This window comes from Tachypleus tridentatus, chromosome 1 (assembly GCF_004210375.1).
Source record: "Tachypleus tridentatus isolate NWPU-2018 chromosome 1, ASM421037v1, whole genome shotgun sequence".
Taxonomy (NCBI): Eukaryota; Metazoa; Arthropoda; class Merostomata; order Xiphosura; family Limulidae; genus Tachypleus; species Tachypleus tridentatus.
Genome location: NC_134825.1, coordinates 58,905,779 through 58,929,292, shown reverse-complemented (window position 1 = coordinate 58,929,292; position 23,514 = coordinate 58,905,779). Strand labels below are relative to the sequence as shown.

Here is a 23,514-nt window from a genome sequence, read left to right as displayed (position 1 = left end):
CAACAGCGAGCATTTATCCTGTATACACGTACATAATATAGATAGTTGAAACATAATATATATTTTACAACTCTCTGAAGCCTTTGCAACGTGTTTGAATTTCTGGAATTGTTTAAAACTGGACCACTATAACCGAATACCGCGTTGTTCCGTAGAATAGCAGTAAGTCTACAAATATAGAAAGCTAAAATCAAAGGTTCGATTCCTCTCGGTAGACACAGATGTGGCTTTGCTGTAAACAACACGTAATCGAATACTGCAAACATTTATAAATGTTTAATGTCTCTTTCTTGTTAAACGCAAAGCTACACAACATGTTATCTGTACCGTGCCCAACACGAGTACCGAAACCCGATTTTTTAGCATTATAAACCATCAGACCTACTGCTAATTGTTTAAGGATATACCGTATATAAACTGAATACTTAAATGTTCTACTTTAAATCTTCATTGTAACTTATGTGAATGAAAGTTTTACTTTTGCTTTCAAAATAGCTTTTATGCTTTGGATTTTCGCGCAAAACTACATAAGGTCTGTCTATGTTGGCTGAATTTAATTTTGAACTGATCAATAGGAGGAAGGCGGCTGTTTAACAAACCCATCGCTAGTTCTGGAAATATTCTAATCAAATAGCGGGTTTGTTTGCTTGTAATTAAACACAAAGCTACAAAATAGAGTATCTGTGCTTTGCTCACCACGGGTACCGAAACCCGGTCTCTAGCGATGCAAGTCCGAAGACGTACCACTGTGGCACTAAGAGTTTTGTTTGCTTGTTTTTGAATTTCGCACAAAGCTACTCGAGGGCTATCTGTGCTAGCCGTCCCTAATTTAGTTCTGTAAGACTAGAGGGAAGGCAGCTAGTCATCACCACCCACCGCCAACGCTTGGGCTACTCTTTTACCAACGAATAGTGGGATTGACCGTAACATTATAACGCCCCAACGGCTGAAAGGGCGAGCATGTTTGGCGCGACGGGGATGCGAACTCGCGACCCACAGATTACGAGTCACACGTCATGGTTTCAGAGTGCAAAGCGCAATTGTGCTGCAGTAGAACGCGAACCAAGGGCCTTCGTAATCATAGACATGTTTGCTAATCACTAGGTCACGCCCGGCTATTGTAATAAAGCCTCATGGCTTAGTAGTATTATTTTTTTACAAATGTATTAGCTTCAACCTCTAGTATATAAGTACAAGTGTTCATAAGTCGAAATATAAAAGATAAACTGGAAAACATATCAGTAATTTAAAGCTCTATTAGGTAATCTTTGGCACATGTCTCTCATCGAGTTGTCTGTAGATAGTCGCAAATGTCGCACACGCGTGATCGATTCCAGATGCTAGTATTTAGGAATAAACAGGATGGAAGCAACAAGAGTTGTAGGAATATACAGGACGAAAGCAACAGGAGTTGTAGAAATATGCAGAATGGAAGCAACAAGAGTTGTAGGAATATACAGAATGGAAGCAACAAGAGTTGTTGCCGATCTCTTAATCAATAACTTAGTTTCTGTTTTTAACCTTGTGAATCTTTTGTCTGTGTGAAGAAGAACAAGTGTATGATATATATATACACGCACGTATATCGTTTTTGATAAACAGTACAAAGGTGAATCGAAGTATCTGCTCCTTTGACTTCAAACGTTTCTTACGTTCGCAATTCGAAAATTTTCGAAGCAGTGCACTTACTATCCGAATGTAAAAGTAACAAAAGCACACAAACTGCATAATATTCATAAACTGCCCTCTACTATAGCGTATAGGAACAACTTATACACCAAATGGCAAAAGTAGTCGGTCTTTCTTTCATGGAGTTCCTTGAAGTAAAATGCAAAAACAAAACAATTATATCAGTGAAGTACGACTGGTGAAAACATCGACTACCAAAAAGTATCTTATGATTATGAATGTGCCTGTCCCCTCTTTGTACTTTACTATTTCAGTAACGTACGTTATCATGGTGTTATATATATATATATATATATATTCAGAAAGAAAGGTTTTTGCAATTTTATCGATGATTTTTCAAAAAATATTTTCTTACCTTCTTTGTTTTGTACGTACAAGTTTCTGTAATCTCGTTATAAAATACAAAACTGCAATACTGTTTACATTATCAGGGAAAGTTAAATATCTTATGTGAACTAAAATTAATTAATAAAAAATTGAATTAACTGACTAACTAAAATTAAACAAAAAGCTACACAATGGGCTATCTGTGCTCTGTCCACCACGGGTATCAAAAACCGCTTTCTAACGGTGTGAGTCAGCAGACATGCCGCTGTGCCACTAAGTCATAAAACATTGAAAACAACAACTAATTATATCAGAATACGCATATAGAAAACGTTCGTTATTTGATGGCAAGCCGTGTTTTGGTGACTGAGAGATAGTTTTAGGCTGTCAATAACTAGACTATCGAATTATTAATCACATTTCGTTCTCGCCTTCAGAAACATATAAAGAATTAAAGCCTAGCCTCTCTTACTCTTAAAATATCTTTTAAAATGTGTCTAATTTGCAATTGGGGTACAGAAAACTCAAGGAGGTTTCTTTCTCTATGCTAATATAATGTTAAAATGCTAAAATAACTACGCCACTAGTGAAACCAAAAGACAAAACAACAGATGCAATTTCACGCAAATTTAATTTCCACTTCAAAAACTCATGATTTTTATCTCTATCTATTTTTATCTATGAACTCATGATGTGTGTGTTTTTGCGATGAAGTACAATTACATTATGTTTGATCAATTGATGCTTTCATTAAATTAATTTTAAATATAATATGAACAAAATTATCGAAATGTTTATTCCAGTATATATTGGTTGGAGATTCATAATTTCAAGTTACACTGCTGATTATATACCAAGGTATTCACATATACAGTAAATTAAATAAGGAAACCCTTAAAACAGCATAAAAAATAAATCTAAAGCAATGTATTAGAAGACTATCAAACGTAGTTTTTCAGATAGCTAAGAATTTACGACACATGTTGCAAAGCGGTCCTACATTTATTCACAAAGGCATCACTTGCATTGTTATACAGGACTTACGCAATTGTTACAGAGCAGTCCCATGATCAGATACATCACTTAAGTAGTTATATAAGAATTATAGACATGTTGCAGAACAGCCCCAAGCTGACAGCTGGCCCGGCATAACCAAGAGGGTTAAGACGTTCGACTCGTAATCTGAGGGTCACCCGTTCAGCCGTGGGGGCGTTATAATGTTACGGTAAATCCAACTATTCGTTGGTAAAAGAGTAGCCCAAGAGTTGGCGGTGGGTGGTGATGACTAGCTGCCTTCCCTCTAGTCTTACACTACTAAATTATGGACGGCTAGCGCAGATAGCCCTCGTGTAGCATTGCGCGAAATTCCAAAACAAGCTTACAGTTGCATCATTTATACAGCTATATACGAGTTGTAACACGTGTTGCAGAGCAATCTCACGTTTACACCTACATCAGTGATATAGCTATGCAGGAATTGTGACACAAAAAGTAGTTTCATATTTTATGTAGTGATATAGGAGTTGCGATACATGTTGTACAGCAGACCCACGTTCACAGCTGTATCACTGATATAGTTATATAGGATTGTGAAATGTTGCAGAGCAGCCCCACGTTCACATCTGTATCACTGATATAGTTATATAGGATTGTGAAATGTTGCAGAGCAGCCCCACGTTCACATCTGTATCACTGATATCGTTATAATGGATTGTGAAACGTTGCAGAGCAGCCCAACGTTCACAGCTGTATCACTGATATAGTTATATAGGATTGTGAAACGTTGTAGAGCATCCCCACGCTCACAGCTGTATCACTGATATCGTTATATTGGATTGTGAAACGTTGCAGAGCAGCCCAACGTTCACAGCTGTATCACTGATATCTTTATATTGGATTGTAAAACGTTGCAGAGCAGCCCCACGTTCACAGCTGTATCACTGATACAGTTATATAGGATTGTGAAACGTTGCAGAGCAGCCCCACGTTCACAGCTGTATCACTGATATAGTTATATTGAATTGTGAAACGTTGCAGAGCAGCCCAACGTTCACACTTATATCACTGATATCTTTATATTGGATTGTGAAACGTTGCAGAGCAGCCCCACGTTCACAGCTGAATCACTGATAGAGTTATATAGGATTCGCATCCCCATCGCGCCAAACATGCTTGCCCTTTTAGCCGTGGGGGCGTTATAAAGTGACGGTCAATCCCACTATTCGTTGGTAAAAGAGTAGCCCAAGAGTCGGTGGTGGGTGGTGATGACTAGCTGCCTTCCCTCTAGTTTTACACTGTTAAATTAGGGACGGCTAGCACAGATAGCCCTCGAGTAGCTTTGTGCGAAATTCAAAACAAACAAACAAACAAACAAACTGTCTCGAATTAAACTTATGTTCCGCAATACATCTCTTGCAACGTTTAGTTTCCTTAAGGCAATTTGTTTTCATTTGTTCTAGCGCAGAGCAATACAATGAGCTATTCTGTCCACTGTGGAGTGTCGAACCCCGGAATTTCGTTTTGGAAGTTCGTGCATATACCACTGACTAACTGAGGAAGCAACTCTAAGAAAAGTAATTTTTGAGATATATAATCATTTTGAATATGGAGTATTCTTCATTATTACCTAGTGCAAATATAAAGTATATAAAAATCTCAACTGCTGTTTTAAAAAAAGAAAGAACTGACTGAATAAAACGTGCCTGATATTGCTTGGTGGTTATGGCGCATGACTCGCCATTTATGTGTAGCGGGTTCGAATCTCCATCACTGAACATTCTCGCCCTACGAGCAGTGGTCAATCCCACTATTCGTTGATAAGAGAGTAGCTCATGAGCTGATGGTGGGTGACGTTGAATAATTCCTTCTAGTATATTACTGGTAAATTAGAAACGACTAGCACAGTTATCCCTCGAATAGACTTGCGTGAAATTCAATCAGGAAGAAAGTTTAATACAAAAAGAGAAATATTAGCATTCGTATTAACGGTAACTCTGAGGGCTTATAATGTTAAAAAATCAGGTTTAGATAACTGCAGTATGCAAAGTACAGATAGCCCACTGTTTGATTTATTCTCAACAACAAATGACGAGTTTTCATGAAAGATTTTTTTTAATAATCAAAGTTGTCTGTAACTTTAATGTTAATATAAGATAATTATCATCTTACTAAAAACGTGTTTCTCATTTTAATAGCTTTGGCGCTAAGATAGAAAGAGATGGAGAAGATGATGGTGGGGAAAACCAGAAACATGATATAAACATTTATAAATTCTGACGTAAGTAAACTGTTGTTAAAAACAACTCGAACTGGGCATTGCTTTAGGTGGGTCGAAAGATCCAGTGTTCAAGCTGTGGCACGTTGGTGAACATATCAAGCACTTTGAGTTGTAGAGGCGTCATAACTATGACAGATAATCCAGTTTTTCAGTTACAAGAAGCAGCGCAGTTTGTGAGTATTGTTTACTAGTTGCCTTCTCTCTGGTCTGCAATTTTAAATTAGTGGTAGCTGTGACTTCTAGGAGTCTTATAAAGTTTCCGTTTATCCAATGTGTTGTATAAGGCGCAGTACACGCTGAAGGAAAGAACATGTTAATAATTACTTGTTTATTTATTTGATTTTAGAATGTCGCGCAAAGCTACACGAGGGCTATCTGCGCTAGCCGTCCCTAAGTTAGTAGTGTAAGACTAAAGGGAAGGCAGCTAGTCATCACCACCCACCGCCAACTCTTGGGCTACTCATTTACCAATGAATAGTGGGATTGACCATACATTATAACGCCCCCACGGCTGAAAGGGCGCGCATGTTTAGTGCGACGTGGATTCGAACCCGCGACCCTCAAATTAAGAGTCGAAAGTCTTAACCCACCTGGCTATGCCGGGACCTACATGGAAACAATTCACCGTATGGAAAAGTATTCTGGTATACCAAAAATACGCGTTATATATACACACAAAAAAAACTCCCAAAATATTTGCTTTATATTCATTGAGCAGACAAGTTAACTTGAGTAAACAACCAAAATGCACAAGTTTCCAAACGACACACCAGTATAGACAAACATGAAGACAAACGGGGGGATGCTATTTGTTTCTTCCAAGATGTCTAGACGTTGAAAAAATATTAGCGTCCGTGCTAAGTAACATCTTCTCCCAGTTTATAATGTATTTTATAGCACAATTTAGGCACGACTGGTTCACACAACCTTTTTAACAAGTTAACGTTGGGTTAATGAAAAACGTGCTTAAAATGATGTGTTTTTAACAATTCTATAACACTTTTTTCATTATTTTTCTTAAATGTTTTCAATTTCTAAGTCCACCGGATGAATAGTGTTAATAACACTATTTCAGGAAATTACTTCTAGTAGCTAGTACGGAAGCACATTATTTAGATTTAGAAATTAAAATAAGTGATAAGGATATTACTATAAATACTTTTGATAAAAGAAAATATTTTGCTTTTCTAGTATATGGTTTACCCTCTTTTAATAGTAATGCACCATACCGTTCTGTTATAAGCATTATTCGGATATTGTAAAATTTGTAACAATATTTTATTTGTTATGTTAAAAAACTGATACAAAATTTAATATTAAATGTATTTAATAAAGAATCTTTAAATTAAATTATGAAAATATTCTGTATCAAATATATGAATATATTAAAATATAGAGAATTAAAGAAATTAAATAACTTTTCCTGAACATTTCTTATAACTAATTTTAGTTGTGAATAAGGTAATTTAACAAACTGGCACTACTTTATGCGGATGAATACCTTACCGCATATTAAAACTTGTTTAGCGTATGAAAACTGATAGTTACAGTAGACTTAATGGATGGTGGTTGGAAGTTATACTAGTTACTTTAGATAACTAATTGCGGCCTTTCATACTTGTATAATTCGTTTACTGGGCTACCAATTAGTGCCTTTCTAGGGCTAACTTCAAGAGGTAACATTATTTAACTTACCTTCCCCCCAATGGTAGTACCATATTCTTATTTTTGTATTTCTTTTTCTTCTTCTTTACTTTGTAGAGCAGTCACCTTCCCACAATTGTCTGCAGGCAATGAAGGGTGATATAGATGTGGGATGTTGTGGGCTTGAGCACCTACATCTTCCTCTCCTATTTTAATAATAATTTATTTTACTCTTTTACACGACTCTGGCGAATGGAGGTTAAGACTAATAGACGGTGTAGCCTCACCGCAATGTGGGTTCTACTTCCGCAATCACTTCCAAAACCTAGGGTAAATACAATATCCCACATTACAGCCTGTACACTAGAATCCTTTCAATTGGTGCAGCATTTTTTAATTTTTGTTTCGACTTGGCTTTGGTTATAGCAAACTATATATATAATATGTGTATGTATAAAGTGGACCTCAAACAGACAAATTCAACTGCCTAAAAATCGTTGTATGAGCGTTAAGAAATACAGTGCTCAGACTTTTTAAATTTGATTTTATAATAAGAAATCTATATTAAATGTTGAATAAGAATTGATGCTATGACACTGGTTATAAATTTTGAATTCTGATAAACGTACATGTAAATTTAAAAAAAAATAGGGGATAGTATTATTTAAAGTACATGCCCTTAAATACATATATCTAAAGTGTTCAGAATTTGGCACTTCCTACTAATTTCGTAGCAACGCCCATGCGATAGAAGTTGAAGACTATTTACATCACACGGATTGAAACAAGAAGAAAATTACACGAAAGCTACAGTTTCAACTATTGGTTCATTCTACCTCAGATTTAAGGTGTCTGTATTCTGAATTTCCACATATAGTTTACGTTCTTTCTACTGCAACCTCGTCGACAGTCAGGCTGTCCGTGATAAGAGTTTGTCTGGTGCGGCTTGTCTGTCTAGTTTTTTTCTTCACAACAGTTAGACTGTCATTGTCTTTGCAATGTCTGGATACTTTTGAAGTCAAACTAAACTCTATGTGTGTGTGGCTCTGCAATATACCTACCTTACAATATGTGATGCACCGATCATTGTTTTAATTATGTACAACGTACTGCAGTTCATGAAACACACACACACCCATGTATATGTATTTCTTATTATAAGAGCCAGTCTCTGTGTACAATATCACATTACTTCAACGTTTTAAAGTAATGAGTGCGTTCTGGACTGTTCAGGATCTAGGTGAAAAATCGCTGAACATGTGTAAAAGTCAGTGAATAAAAACTGTGTAAAAGTCTTGTGACTGTTGACAAAGACTATAAATCTACCACTTCAACATGTTAAAACAAGATTAAATTAACGATATCCACCATCTACAGTGTAGTTATTTTAAATGTGGGTGTTTTCATACAAACAGATATCCAATTAAAACAGTGCCAATTAAATATAATTTAACCAACTTAACATATGTTTAAATATAAATACATTAAAGTTAGGAAATGTGTGAACTGTATTATTATGATTCGTCTGGAAAAATTCAGTGCTGTTACATCTGTCTCCCAGATAAATAGTAAATTTACAGACATACATGCTAAAACCCTTGTTTCTCTGAGGAGGACAGAGCGCAAATAGCCTATTGTGTAGCTTTGAACGTTTATATACAATGCAAAACTAATGCACACTGAAGTTTCACGTACACTCACATATATAATAATAAACGGAACGTAGCATTAAGAGCCTTTATACTTAACTGTGGTTGCAATTGGACTAACGTTAACAACACCAACCTTTCCTTCTCTGATTTAATGATGGAGAACCCACTTTCAGATAACATTTTGAGAAGTCTCCAATGGATAATGAAGTAAACTTCATGACAAGTAACAAATGCACAACGTTTCAATAGGCTTTACCTGATGAAGAAAAAACTTGTTGAAACATTGTATACGTGTTACTTGGTGTCCCCCGTGACACAATGGACTCACACCGCTAGAAACCGAGTTTCGATACTTCTGATAGGCAGAGCACAGACAGACCATTGTCCAGTTTTGTGCTTCGTTCCAAGAAACAAATTATTACCTGGAATAAAAAGTTTCTTTCGTTGCCTATTGAAGCCGTCTCCGGTTTTTTTTTTTTCTCTATCAGGTTCCACCTGAATATTCATTGAAAACACAACACCAGTCTGTAACTTCGTTTATTTAATCCAATTAGTTGCGTGTATTTAATGTGAAAGAAATTTGTTTATGTTACTGAATACAGATGATAACTATATATTTATTTTGTTACAGCCTAATGAATTTGCTATATGTATTTCATAAGGATATAAAGCACATTTGTTGGAAAAAAAATTGTTTAAACACAAGATATCGATCTGCAAAGTTCAGAAGCAAAAAAGATTAAACAAAAAGTTAGCATTTCATCACCACTTCAAATGTATGTCACTCAGAATTCCGTTCTCACTTTTTACTACAGTAAAAATCTCTCTCTCTTTATATATATATTTACATGTAAATGAAGTAAAATAAGTTAACAAAATCACAAGGAAGAACTGTGTTAGAAACAGCAAATCCCAACTTCTGATAAATTATATTATAACCGCAATTTTAAGCCATAAATAAAACACGTTAAAATGAAACAATATACGCTGCATATTTTAAAAAAAGATCCTAGGGCACAAGCTATAACGTGGGATTATAAAATCAATTCTAGGTTTTGGAGGTGACTGCGGAAGTAGGACCCACATTGCGGTGGGGATACACCGTCTATCAGTCTTAACATCCAATTCGCTCGTCTTACATATGAAGATTAGAAATTAGGAGAGCGAGAATCGGGAGAGCACAAGCCCAAAACGTCTCTCATCTATATCACTAACACAATATTGAAGGATTTTAAAGCCATCAGAAAACATTTCAAAGTTACATATAGAGTTTCTTGTATCAAGTCCAAAACATGCTCAAACTGGTGTTTTCCATGATGACGAGAAACCCACTTGAACTAAAAATGTATCTCAGAACAACTGATATGGCTATTAACACTTATTAATAAGCAAAGAACAACGTTTCGACCCTCCTAGGTCATCTCAGACATGTTTCTAGTGTTTCCCTATGTAGTTTACACTCCAGATACAGCAATGTTATAAAATACAGTAGCTAAACGTGTGGCAGTATTAACCTTGTATAATATTCTGATCATTCTGTTTACAATTTTAAGCTTTTTAAAATGTCATAAAATTAATTTTGTGAAGACTGCTATACGTTACCAAAACAGTCTGTATCGTGACTATTATGAGTGAAAACTGATGTTATTCGTAATTAAGCAGAAAGCTACTCTATCTGTACTCTGATCACAGCGGGTATCGAATCCTAGTTTCGAACGAGAGTGAAAGTAACAGTTACAGAATATAGTACATTTTTATATCAACATTTTTATATTTTTTAGAACAGTGTAGCATTTTTACCAGTAATAAATTAGAGAAATAATTTACAGTCACGATTTCCATTCAACTATCTGACAAAGTTTCTTTGGTATACAATAAGCCTACGTATTCTATAAATAACTCGGAGTTCTTTAAACTGCCAATTGTGCTTATTACATGGAACTGTTTATCCCCAGCTTCTTAAGTATATTTACACCAAGTAATTCAAACAATTATAAAGCTAATTAAAAATTGTAAGCCATCATGACTTCGACATCATTGTAGACTACATCGTCACGATGTGTTTCACCTTACTATAAAGATGTGTAAAAACATATTTCTGCCATTTTTTGTTATGGGTGTTTGTGTAATGAGTTCTTTCAAAACATTAAGTATTCAACTAAAAAATAAACAGGTCACTATTTAAACTTCCATATGATTGTTTTGGTGGAACGCAACAATATCATAAACACATCAACTAATGATACCACCTTTCCTTCACTTTCACTAACGCATTGTAGCTGTGCCATGGTCAACACAATCAACAACTTTCTTCAGCCGGTTTATCGAGGCATCGGGAGTCCAATTAGCGCCCCTTGTTGGACAAATACTCAGGGTAAGCTTGTACCTTCCTGTTGTTCCGATATTGAAAAACAAAATATGTATTCCGTGAATCTTTTTCAACTCTTTCTAATCCTATATATGTAATTTCTGGACTTTAAGCTACAAATACTTTCAATGACTTTAAATAATCTAAATATACAGGGTGTTCGGAAAGTCACTGTGCAGTTTTGTAATCATATTGTATTCAGTCTATTTCAAGCCAGCAACTGATAGCGGTGTTTAGAAACAAAATAAGAAGAATCCAGGCTTTTATTGATGCCAACGGGGGTCACCTTCAACATTGTTTATAATTGCCATTCATATTTACCTCCTGTATTCTATATTGAAACATGTCTGTTAATAAATATATAAGTGCACGGTGACTTTCCGAACACCCTGTACATAACTGGACAAGAATTTATGTTTTTAAATGTGGCCTTTTTAAATGTGTATATTCATTTAATTACTAAATAAACAAAAACAATCGTTAATTTGCATCCCCGTCGCGCCAAACATGCTCGCCCTTTCAGCTGTGGGGGCGTTATAATGTGACGGTCAATCCCACTATTCGTTGGTAAAAAGAGTAACCCAAGAGTGTAAGACTAGAGGTTGGCAGCTAGTCATCACCACCCACTGCCAACTCTTGGGCTACTCTTTTACCAACAAATAGTGGGATTGACCGTCACATATAACGCTCCCACGACTGAAAGGGCGAGCATGTTTGGTGTGACGGAGATTCGAATCCGCGACCCTCAGATTACTAGTCGAGTGCCTTATCCACCTGGCCATGCCAGACCTAGTTATAATTTAAAGTATGCTTGCTGTATTGTCACTCATGCTTATCTTAAGCTTTAGTCTGAAACTAAATATTACATGTTAGAAAAGAGGGTTAGGAAGTAGTCTGACAACAGTGAAACAAGTGTACAGTTTTTGGCTTGTGAACGTACTTTGCTATTTTTAGCAGGTAACGCATTTTTTAAAAGAAATTTCATAGTGTTTATACATTGTAAAACCATTGTGATTAGATTAATCGCACTTCATAAGAAACAAAGTTCCAGGTTTTGCGCTGTCCTCGGAAATATGTTTTCTTAATCGTTAACTGTAGTTACATCAATTGCCATGATTATGCACTACTGCTCGCCACCACAATTTCCACAGTCACGAGCTTATGCGAAGAGTATGGTCGGTAGCGAAGCTATTTTAAACCACACAGTTTTACAAATTTTCCACAGTCCCTCCGATGTGCATGGATTTCGATTTTCAAGACCACATTTAAGAATATAAAAGGTACAAATGTCCACCGGAGCTACATCGTAGACAGGACTTGACAACTATATGGTAGAATGGGTTAGCTTGTGATGACAGTTTCGTCGACCATTTTATCCTGAAAACCACTGTTGATTTACTAGTCTGTGTCCTTTCTCCAATCTAATATCATCGTTTATGATCTTGTTAATGACATCAGGAAGTCCACATACTGTTTTGTTACTGTTTCTTCTTGTTCTAAAGACTTTTCAATTGATCACCATTTCTTCATTTCTCGGAGGATTGATTTGAAACTTGGTAGAGCTGTAATTTGGTCCAATACTCACTGACATCTTGTTTTTTCTTTTTTTTATTTAAGAATTCATATTTTGGCACATCTTTATGTGCTTAATACACTGACAAATAAAAAAGTTGGATTTTTCCATTTTGAGTCTTTTATGGGGGTTCAGATCTCACAGAAACATACGTTTAGAGATTTTGGTCAATTACTTGGCCATATATTGACCAATTTACATGAAGTTTGACAACAAATACATTGACAAACAAACACGGTCACGTTTCCCATATCCAGTAACTACAGGGGGATTGTTTTTTACAATTACTCCACAGTATTTCGGCTAATTTACATGAAAGTAGATACAACTATACCTTTTAAAAGGTACTATTAATATAAATATAAAAAATATGGGATATGTCCATTTTTGGTCATTTTCGAGTGGTCAGTAGGTTAAATAAACCCATAATATTAGGGGTTTTGGTCCATTTCTTGGACATATTTCGATAAATTTATGTTTGGATTTAGTACAAATGTACAAACTCTTTGCAAGTCCCAAATAGAGATGTAGAGAATTTTGACTTTCAATCAATCTTTCAGCCAGGAAAGCACAGTTTGGGGTTTTCATGAATTATTCTTGTGTCTGACAACCAATACATGGGATTTATTACAAAGGTACCTTTTTGCAAGTTCCAAGCAGTAATATATAAAATTTTCGATGTGTCTAAATTGGCCATTTTGTATTTGCTCGTGAATGTTGGCTTCTTTATTTGAAACGTTTTTTTTTTTTGGTCTGACGATTATTTTTTCGTACAAAAACCTTTCACTTCATAAATTAGAGAATTCGTCTGTGATTTCATGTCATTTGTCTGTCATAAAGTCTCTGATTCAACGACGTGTGAAGGGCTATTTTACATTAATACGAAAATATAAAATTTATATTACGAAGAAAGCCGGCGTTTCATAATCTCTCCGTGGAACATATTCTATCCTAAGATATTATTTAAGACGCTCTTAGGACTCTGAAAAAACTTAGTAATATAATTAAAGCTGCTTCCTTCTGCTGAGGCTGTGACTTATACCATTTTTTATTTAAATTTGTGAAATAAAATATCTTTTGATTTTTATTAAAAATACTTGAAACCAGTAGTGTGTAAAATTTCAACAACTTGTTTTTCACATCATTTACCCTATGCTGGTAACAGTTGCTAAACTGATGGCCTGAAATTGATGGGCTTATGGAATTATCGTGGGTTTTCAGACTCGTTACTCTATCATTTTTTTGTTGATTTTGTCTTTTTTTTTTTTTTAATTAAGCCCAAAGTACACAAGGGACTATCTGTGTTCTGTTCACCACATTTATCGAAACCCGATTTCTGGTTGCTTATTCAAGTATTTAACGCCTGCGTGAGACAAACCAGCACAGTTATGTTCGTCATATAAACAAGATATTATTTAGACACGATCTTGTAGATCACGTTATGTCCAGCTAATAACGCTAAAATCTGGGGTTCCATTCTACTCGACAGACCCGGCACAGACAGCCCTTTGTGTAGCGCTATTGCGTATTACAAGAAACAACCAACAACAACCATAAGATTAGAACTTGAAAACTTACAACTTTTATTATATTTGAAACTTGAAAGCAGATCATGTTAGCACTTGTAAACTTAACAATGAACAGAGTAGTTCACAACTTGAACGATTGATGTATCGTAGAAATTATTTTAAAATTGTGTTCAATTCCTTAACAAAACAACCAGTTTCATTACAATAAAATTATCCATAGGTTTGATGTGAACCGTTAAATTCCAAAAATTAGGATGATGAAGTTTATCACGTGCACTACAGGCAAATAGTTTTAACCAATAAATGTATATTTGCAACTATATATGGTTCTTTTTAACTCCTATGTTAAAATTATATATATATTAGAAATTTCTCATGCGTACTAACACTATATAACGTATTAATTATAATATATTAAATATTATTCACAAATTATTGAAAAATTCACTTAAATTATAATGGGTATAGTTCAGAGGTAAGACTTCAGTGAATTCTAAAAGTTAAAGTATTGCAAATTTGTCTATATAAAGCTCTTATATGGCATAACGCACTGTTTTAAAAAACATGCCCCATAGAAAATCGAGATAAATAAAAACATTCAATAATAAACTACTTATTTCTGTCCGTTACAACACTTAAAGCACTTTGATTTAATATCCATTTGAAAACTGACCAGTACTCTCAATTATCCCTCTGCAATAACTGGACTACATACAGAGGGAAACGTTATTCTGTTCCTAGGCCAAGTCAGATTCAAAATACGCATGTTCACACTATAATATAGTGATGTGTAAATCGTAGCCTCTAGAGTAAAATAAAACTTATCATGACAAATGTTTTGAACTTTTGTAAAGAATGATAACAAGCTGCAGTCCAGGTGTGTTAACTCTATGATATTAAGCAATAAACTCTGTTTATTAAAAATCTGTACATCTTACTTTTGAAAATTGTCAGCAGAAAGACAGAAAATGTGATTTGTTTGTATGGAATTCGTCAGTTCTTTATGTGTAAATGTAATGTGTTTGATTCATAGTTCATATTTATTCAAATATGTTATTTTTGGCCTACATATCCTAGGATTGAAAGTTCTACTAATATTAAAAGACAAAAACACGTGAAATTATTCGTGTTGTAACGATGTTTAGGGGGAAAAAATCTTCCCGAACTGTCAACAAATACAAAAACTAGGCATAAGAGATATATACCAAAAAAGTGAGATAGTGTTCTCATATGTTGAATGACAATTTATAAAACGATTCATTAACGTTCTATGTATAATAATAAGGTCTTTTTTGTACCTGGTTTTTCAATTTCACTTGCAAACTTCATTCATTTTTATTAGCTTTACAAAAGTTTTACAAATAAACGTATGTTTGCATTCCTGGTGAAGGCTTTAACGGGCAGATCACTTGTATGTATTTCTCTTTACAAGACCTGGCTTGAACCTTGGCGAATGTAAATTAATGACACAGTTTACTATCAACACGTACCAACTAGAAGTATGTGGAATTACGACTACAGAGAAGTTATTGTTAGTACGCAAATGTGTGACTATAACATTGTTTTACAGTGATGTGGTGTTGCACATAAAACAGGCCAAGGTTTGACGACTTCTAGTATTCAGACAGTTGTCTGACTGTTGCTTCACAATAATATGTTATTGTTGTTTTCGAGGAAAACAGACCAGCACACAGAAGACATCGAGGAAACGTTAAAGGCCTAATGTCAGCCACATACGTTTAAACACGAGACAGCAATGTAGAAAAGATAACAATTCCAATGAAGCAAACTTCCTGAATCTGGTACAAAGAGAATAAAATACGATCATAGAATTCATGTGAAAAGATAAATACACAAAAAATATGTTAATAAAGAAGAGACTGCGACAATGCCGTGTATTTCAAAAATATAAGTATTAGCATACGAAACAAGTGCTTTGTACTATTTGGTTATAATACTGAATGAAATAATCAACTAAATATACAAAGACAACAGTAACAAATAATACTCAGAATACAAAGTAATTCTACATCTGGCAACTGAAACTTTTAATACAGATCTCTTATACACACTGCTAAAAAAACATAACTATGATTTTGATAGTACTTCAGAAATACAATACAGAATAACTCGGGTGAGGCCATAATAAATATTACAGAGAAAAGTTATTGTCTGACAAGACTGACGTGTACATGAATGAAAAGTCAAGTTAATATTCATGAATTTGAAGTATAGCTTGTGAATATTTTCTATAAATTTTATATTTAACAAATAAAATATACGTATATACGAACGATGTGTACAGTGTCGCTAGATATAATAAGAAATAATTAGACATAAAATTATTCTGATGATTTAACTTTCTAAAAAAAACTATGTTCATGATAGAAAGCTCTAATGAAATAGCTGGTTTAGAACGAGTCAAATTCAAGCGAAGTAAAAAAAATTAACCACAGAACTGCTCTAACAAATTCTGATACTGCAACATAAAATCGTTAACACAGTACAGAATCTAGTTTGAGTATTAAAGATAAAAAGCTTAGTTTATACACTTTTAAACAAAATTTACATTTTTGTTCTATTAAGATTCCCAAGATTACTTATAATACAAAAATCGCGTACGGTGAAAAATCGTTTGTTTGTTTCTGAATTTCGCTCGATGCTACACAAGGGTTATCTGCGCTATCCGTCACTAATTTAGCAGTGTAAGACTATAGGGAAGAAAATTAATCACCACCACTCACCGCCAACTCTTGGGCTACTCTTTTACCAACGAATAGTGGGATTGACCGTCACATTGTAACGCCCCCACGGCTGGGAGGGCGAGCATGTTTCGTGTGAGGGTAATTCGAACTTGCGACCCTCGGATTACGAGTCGAGTACCTTAACCACCTGACCATGAAAGAAACAATATTGTTAAAGATGAATATCATATGACGATAGGATATAAAATTTAATAGTTGATGGTTCGTATTCATTTCATGCGAAAGTATAAGACTTGAGATAAGAAAACTGGCGGAACGCTTACTTATTTCTCTTTTACACATCTTCAGTTTATACTAACAAAATTTCAACGTCTATCGCCACGTGATATATACATACACATGCAGATAATAAATTCATAAATATCGATGATACCAAATCAACACAGAATAACACTTATAAAAACATTAACATAGTCACGTATATCATATTAGACTAGAAGAACGTTTAATCAATATTTTCTTTTTCTAATCCACACCGTGTGTTCCACTTGTGATGGTTAAAGTGTAGTCGCCATTTTGCTGCGCGTGAAGAACATACATTACTTATGAAGTAGTTCTTACACTTTATCAGAGATGTAAGTATGGATTGAAAATTAATATACCACGCACTACTACTTAGTCGGATGCAAAGCTTAGGAATAACTGAATAATACACAGCATTAGCAAAGGTACCCTGTTAGGCGTGATGTTTATTTCTTTGACTATACGGGAATGACGAAGTGTCGCCCATGGGCGTCATTTGCCCGCAGTTAATGAGAGTAAAAAATGCTGAACAGTCAACCTTGTAAAATTGAGAAAATGAGTAATAGTGCTCAGGCCCCCTCTGTGATATACCCCAAACACCTGAAAGTTGCATTGTGGTCAAAATGCTGGAAAATTTTCCTTCCGAATAAACAGACACAAACTGTTTCATAGTAACGATATACTGCAGAAGAGTAAATGAACAACTCGGTAACTAATAATATATACGACACTACACTTATTACACTGTCGCTATTCACGATTTAACGATGTACACGCGACAGCAAGCTAGTAACAAATCGATTAGGCCTAACATCGTTGCTAACCGATTTTCATCTCTAAGCCTATAACTTAAATTACAATTTCTGTCAATGAAATATCTATTTTATTCATTGCTATTCATGGTGCAAATATTTGTCTAAGTTTATTAATTATCATATTCTACCACATAGTAAGCGCAAACAGCTTTAGGGTTTGCTCCTTAGAGCCACAAACAAACAATTTTACAGGAGAAACTTCAATTTAATTCAATATCTATGGTAGGCCGTATTAACTATATTTGGACATGCAATTAATTTCTCTCTTTATAATATCAGAGTTCTGAAAAAGAAACTTGGCTCTTATAATCAATTAAGATTGTTCACATAAATCAATAATAATAATAAAAAACTGTACACAACACATCCACGGTTCAAAATGATTCAACGCATTAGAGATTGCGCTTCAATATTGTCTCATTTCATTTCGGTTAACGATCCCTGTCTGGTGTGAGCCATAAGTTAACTCCCCAGAACCATAAAGTCAATGAAACCAAACTGTCATAAAAAAACTTCTGATCAAAACTTGATCATTCATATTACATAGGGTAGCATAAACATACACATCAAAGATATTATAAAATATTCAGTAACTTATACACACACCGCGATATATTAAAATCATTATTTGCTTTTATTTTTATTACTGTTATTTTAAATGTATTTGAAAGTATTTAATCAATATAGAAAATGATTGTAAAAGATAAAACTTGTTCCAGAAACACGAATAGATCCCACTCGCACCAAACATGCTTGCCCTTTCAGCCGTGGAGACGTTATAATGAGACAGTCAATCCCACTATTCGCTGGTAAAATAGTAGCCCAAGAGTTGGCGGTGGGTGGTGATGACTAGCTGCTTTCTCTCTAACCTTACACTGCTAAATTAGGGATGGTTAGCGCAGATAGCCCTCGAGTAGCTTTGAAATAATTTAAAAAAAAACACGAATACAACAAGAGACGTCTTCCTCGGTAGGTCTTTTTTGATAACCAGATTCACGTTTCTACTATTACAGAATTAAAAAAGGCAAAGACTAAACCAGAGATTTTAGCGTTCTAATCCCTGTTTCATCAAATAACGTGTAAACACAATTGAATACTTCCTAATTTACATATTTCAACATAACATTGTTAAATATATTTTGCATTTAATACCTCAGTGGTAAACCTTGGAGCTTATAACAAAAAAAGATCAGTTTTCAATACGCGGTATGCAGGAGTTTCATTATAGTATGATATGCTAACGTCATTTCTAAGCTTTGGCCAGATGCTTCTATGGCAAAAACCAATCACGGCCGTATTAACCATCAAATAAGCTTATAGGTGACAACATACCTTTTGGGAGTTACTATTTGGAAAGTTTTCACGAGGTCCGGTGAAAAAAAAAAAACGATTGATTGATTGATTACTTGGAACTGATAATAAAGCTACACAATGGGTTCTCTGAAACCCGGTTTCTAGCAGTGTGAATCCGCTGAAATTCCGCTGTGCCAGTAGGAGACGGAATAACACATAATTCCTTAAGTTCTGCTCCTGATTGGCAAGCTTAAGTAATAGACAGGCGAATAATGAGAGGTTATTTTCTCTCGATGAAAATGTTTTTAGCTTGTGTTGTGTGCCAGGTAAAGCTGTATGGATGGCGTTTATTTTGTCTCGTGTTTCAGGTAGCTTGAGCAGTATTTATTTCGTCCTGTGTTTCGGGCAAAGCTTTATGTTTCAGTGTTAGAAACGAGAACGTGTATTAACAAATCAAATTAACTCTCAACTGGGAAGGTGAATGTTTCAAGTAAATTTATCTAGTTGATATCCCTTTTCATTTGTGATCTTCTATACCTGATATTTTTTGTACTGTATCTACAATTAGTTGTTGGCGTTTTATTTTATTGTCTGTGGGTCATTTTGATCCCAAAGTTTTTATAAAAATAAATTGTTGTAGCTTTTTTAGATTTATTTTTTGTTTTATCATATATACATATATTGCCTTGTACGTACAGAAAATGACTTCAATGAAAACTTTGTTAATAAAAGTGAACATTAATCTGAGAGTGAACAAAGTGGTGATTCGTCATATGGTATAAAATATTATAGATGGAGCTGAATCAGTGCAAGATCCAAACATTTTTTTTTTTATGGAAGAAACAGATTCAAGTGGAGTTCAGATTCAGCTGTTCGGGATCGCACTCCAAACCACAATGTAAACAATATTTTTCTGGAATATGTGAACCTGTGATGTGTTATCCTCGGAGGGTGCATGGAAGCTTTTCTTCATAGATAAACTCTTGGATGTAATTGCATAAAGACAGATATTCCTGTCCGGAAAAAGTGGCCTTCTTGAACCACGCTAACATATAAGAGATGAACAATTTCATATGACTATTGTTCTTAGCTGGAACATTCAAAAGTGCACATGAGGATCTTTGTGGACACGATGCAGGCAGAGATATCTTTCGAGCAACAATGACTTTGAATAAGGGATTTGACGAAAAGGTGAGAAGAAAAGAAAGAAAAAAAAAGCGAAAAGTTTACTACTCTGTCAGAGACTTCCAACAAGTTCGTTTAGAACAGCCATACAATCTAACAGTCGACGAAATGCTTGTAATTTTCAAAAGAAGTTTCTATGTTCCGATGTATATGCCCAATAAGTCAAATAAATATGGCATAAAGATCATCATCTTGGTGTGTGCCAAAACACACTAAATGGTGAATGCTCATGTACATTGTGGCAAAGAATTACCAGTAAAAACTTGTAGAAGTTGTTTATATGAAAATAGCATATTATTCGTCTTGTCTTCCCAGTATAAGAAAACTACAATAAAAGAAACATCACAGCAGACAACTGGTTTAGTTCTATTGAGAACACAACTGAGGTTCAAAATAAAGGACTTACTTATGTGAGGAATATTAAAAAAAATAGGAAAATACCACAAAATTTCTCCCACAGAAGACGGAACATTTGGTTTGGTTTGGTGTTTTGCATTTCGCGCAAAGCTACACAAGGGCTATTTGCGCTAGCTGTCTCTAATTTAGCAATGTAAGACTAGAGGGAAGGCAGCTAGTTATCATCATCCACCGCTAATTCTTGAGATACACTTTTACTAACGAATAGTGGAAATGAGCGTTACATTATAACGCTTCCATGGTTGAAAGAGCGAGCATGTTCGAACTCGCAACCATGAGATTACGAGTCGCACGCCTTAACCCAACTGGCTGAAAGATTTACGTCTCTCCTGTTACGACAACCCCTCCATCCCAGACAACTTTCTAGTAACCCTTGCCTGAACCCTTTCCAACAATTCAATGTCTCTCCTAAGATAAGAAGTTCAAGAATGAACACAATATTCCAAATGTGGTCTACCAGTGACATATAATTTTATTGTATAACATATTTAGATTTTTATTCAATATTTATGTACATAAAACCTAAAACTCTTATTTGTTCTACCACCAGCAACATCACATTGCTTGGATGAGTTTTATAAATGATCGACTATTACACCAAGATCCCTTTCTTTCATAACATCATTAATTTTATTCTCATTCAATATATAATTTAAAATGTAACATCCATGCACTATGTTGCATTTATTATAATCTATCATTTGTTTACCCAACTCGTTAAATTATCTAAATCCTTTTGTAAATCAGCAGCATTCGCTTCATAACCAGCAAAGTTCAAGACCTTAATATCATCTGGAAATATGAGTAATTTATTCCATCATACAAATGATGAACCGTACAGTCATATCAACGACAATCAATATGATAATGACAAATATAAATTTCCATGTGACCTAAACACTGACATAAAACAGTTGGATTTACCAATTTAGAGTATTTTTAGGGGAGTTAGAACTCACAAAAAAGGATAATTTTAGGGTTTTTAGTCAATTACTTGGTCGTATTTTAACTAATATACATGGGATTTTGTACAAAGATGCTTTTCTAATGGCAACACCCACTAACAGATACGTTGCACTTGCTTATTTGTAGTAATTACATGGGGATCAAAATGCCACAAAAAAGCATAATTTTAGGATTTTTAGGATTTTTGTTAATTACTTCGCTGTATTGCTTCCAGTTTTGATGGGATTTGGTACGAGTATTTTTACAGGTTTCAAATAAAGATGTATAATTTTTTTTTGAATTTTTTCTTTTGCTCAGTTTACCGAAGCAAGCACAATTTAATGTTTTCGTGAACTATTCATGTGTATGTCAGCCAATTCATGATATTTGGAACAAAAAAAAACAACCTTCAAGCAAGCCATAAACATTTTTTCTGATTTAAAACTTGGCCATTTTAAGATTGCGTGGAGAAGACACATTGAATTTACACGCGAATGTTGGTCCCTTTAATAATGTCCCTTCCCTCGTGGCACAGCGATATGTCTACTGGCTCACACCGCTAAAACTAGGTTTCGACACCCGTGGACGGCAGAACACAGTCCATTGTGTAGCTTTGTGGTTTGGTTTTGTTTGTTTTGAATTTCGCACAAAGCTACTCGAGGGCTATCTGCGCTAGCCGTCCCTAATTTAACAGTATAAGACTAGAGGGAAAGCAGCTTGTTATCATCACCCACCGCCAACTCTTGGGCTACTCTTTTACCAACGAACAGTGGGACTGAGCGTCACATTATAACGCCACCACGGGTGAAAGGGCGAGCATCTTTGGTGTGACGGGGATTCGAACCCGCGACCCTCGGATTACGAGTCGAGTGCCTGGCCATGCCGGGCCGCCTGTAGCTTTGTGCTTAATTGCAAATAATCAATCAATCAAACATTTAATAAGTCTTGCTATTCTATTCAGTTGGCTATCTTATTATTTTATCTGTCATTGCCCAGTCAGCTGCATTTCTCTACTTGTGTAATCGTTACTCCTTTCGTAAATCAAATTCGAAGACATCCTGTTGTGAAGATCAAATACACGTCTTTCTTATTGTTAACCCTGAAATACACATCTTTATAGTCTGTATATGTACATTTAAATATAATATTACAAACTGAATCATCAAGTTTTCCATACAAGTAATGTATATTAGATTTAATTACAGATCGAATTACAATGCAAACTTCTCTTTTTCTTTTAGCACAGGTTCCGGTCATTGAAAAATTTGTAGCAAGAGCACGTATGGACATTTTATGTATAACATGCGAGACCGACGTTAAGCGACCCGAACATTAAACTCTTTACTGAGTTTAAATAAAAGACTGCAGTAAAAATTATTGTTATCAAGAAGAGCTGAAACTGAACGTTACTTTAAAATACTGCAGTTCTCTCAGTAAATTTGAACTATATAAGAAAGTTCGAGAGATAAAATAAAATAAGATAAAATAAAACTATTCTTCAAGTCTTTACACTTTCGTTTTTCCGGTAAACAACTTAATTTTATTTACCGTTTGTTTTAAGTACTAGATGAAATTAGACTGTACAAAGAAAACATATACAAGAAACTGGCACGTACTAGAACTAAACTTAAAATTGGAAAACTTTCAACTACACATGTAGTACGTGTTTTTTTTTTTGGGGGGGGGAGCGAGTCTGTGATTGTTTTTGAGATTAGGCACATCATTCCTGTTTAAGTCTAATAACCGTTTTTTTTTAAACCACGGAAACTTTCACTTTAATAATAAAAACGAA

The 23,514-nt window shown here is 34.8% G+C and overlaps 2 long non-coding RNA genes across 5 annotated transcripts in view; one reads left to right on the top strand and one right to left on the bottom strand.

Moving 5' to 3' along the window:
* LOC143249526 (uncharacterized) overlaps positions 1-7,277 on the bottom strand; it is a 28,725-nt gene extending 21,448 nt beyond the window's left edge. For all 4 annotated transcript variants that reach the window (XR_013027821.1, XR_013027822.1, XR_013027823.1 and 1 more), the window contains exon 1: positions 6,989-7,277. This is a non-coding gene — a long non-coding RNA (uncharacterized LOC143249526). The remainder of the gene's footprint in view (positions 1-6,988) is intronic.
* On the top strand, positions 5,238-23,231 carry LOC143249533 (uncharacterized). Its single transcript, XR_013027825.1, has 3 exons — positions 5,238-5,466; positions 10,869-10,963; positions 22,964-23,231. It is a non-coding gene; the product is annotated as an uncharacterized LOC143249533 (long non-coding RNA).
* The last annotated feature ends 283 nt before the right edge of the window (positions 23,232-23,514 follow it).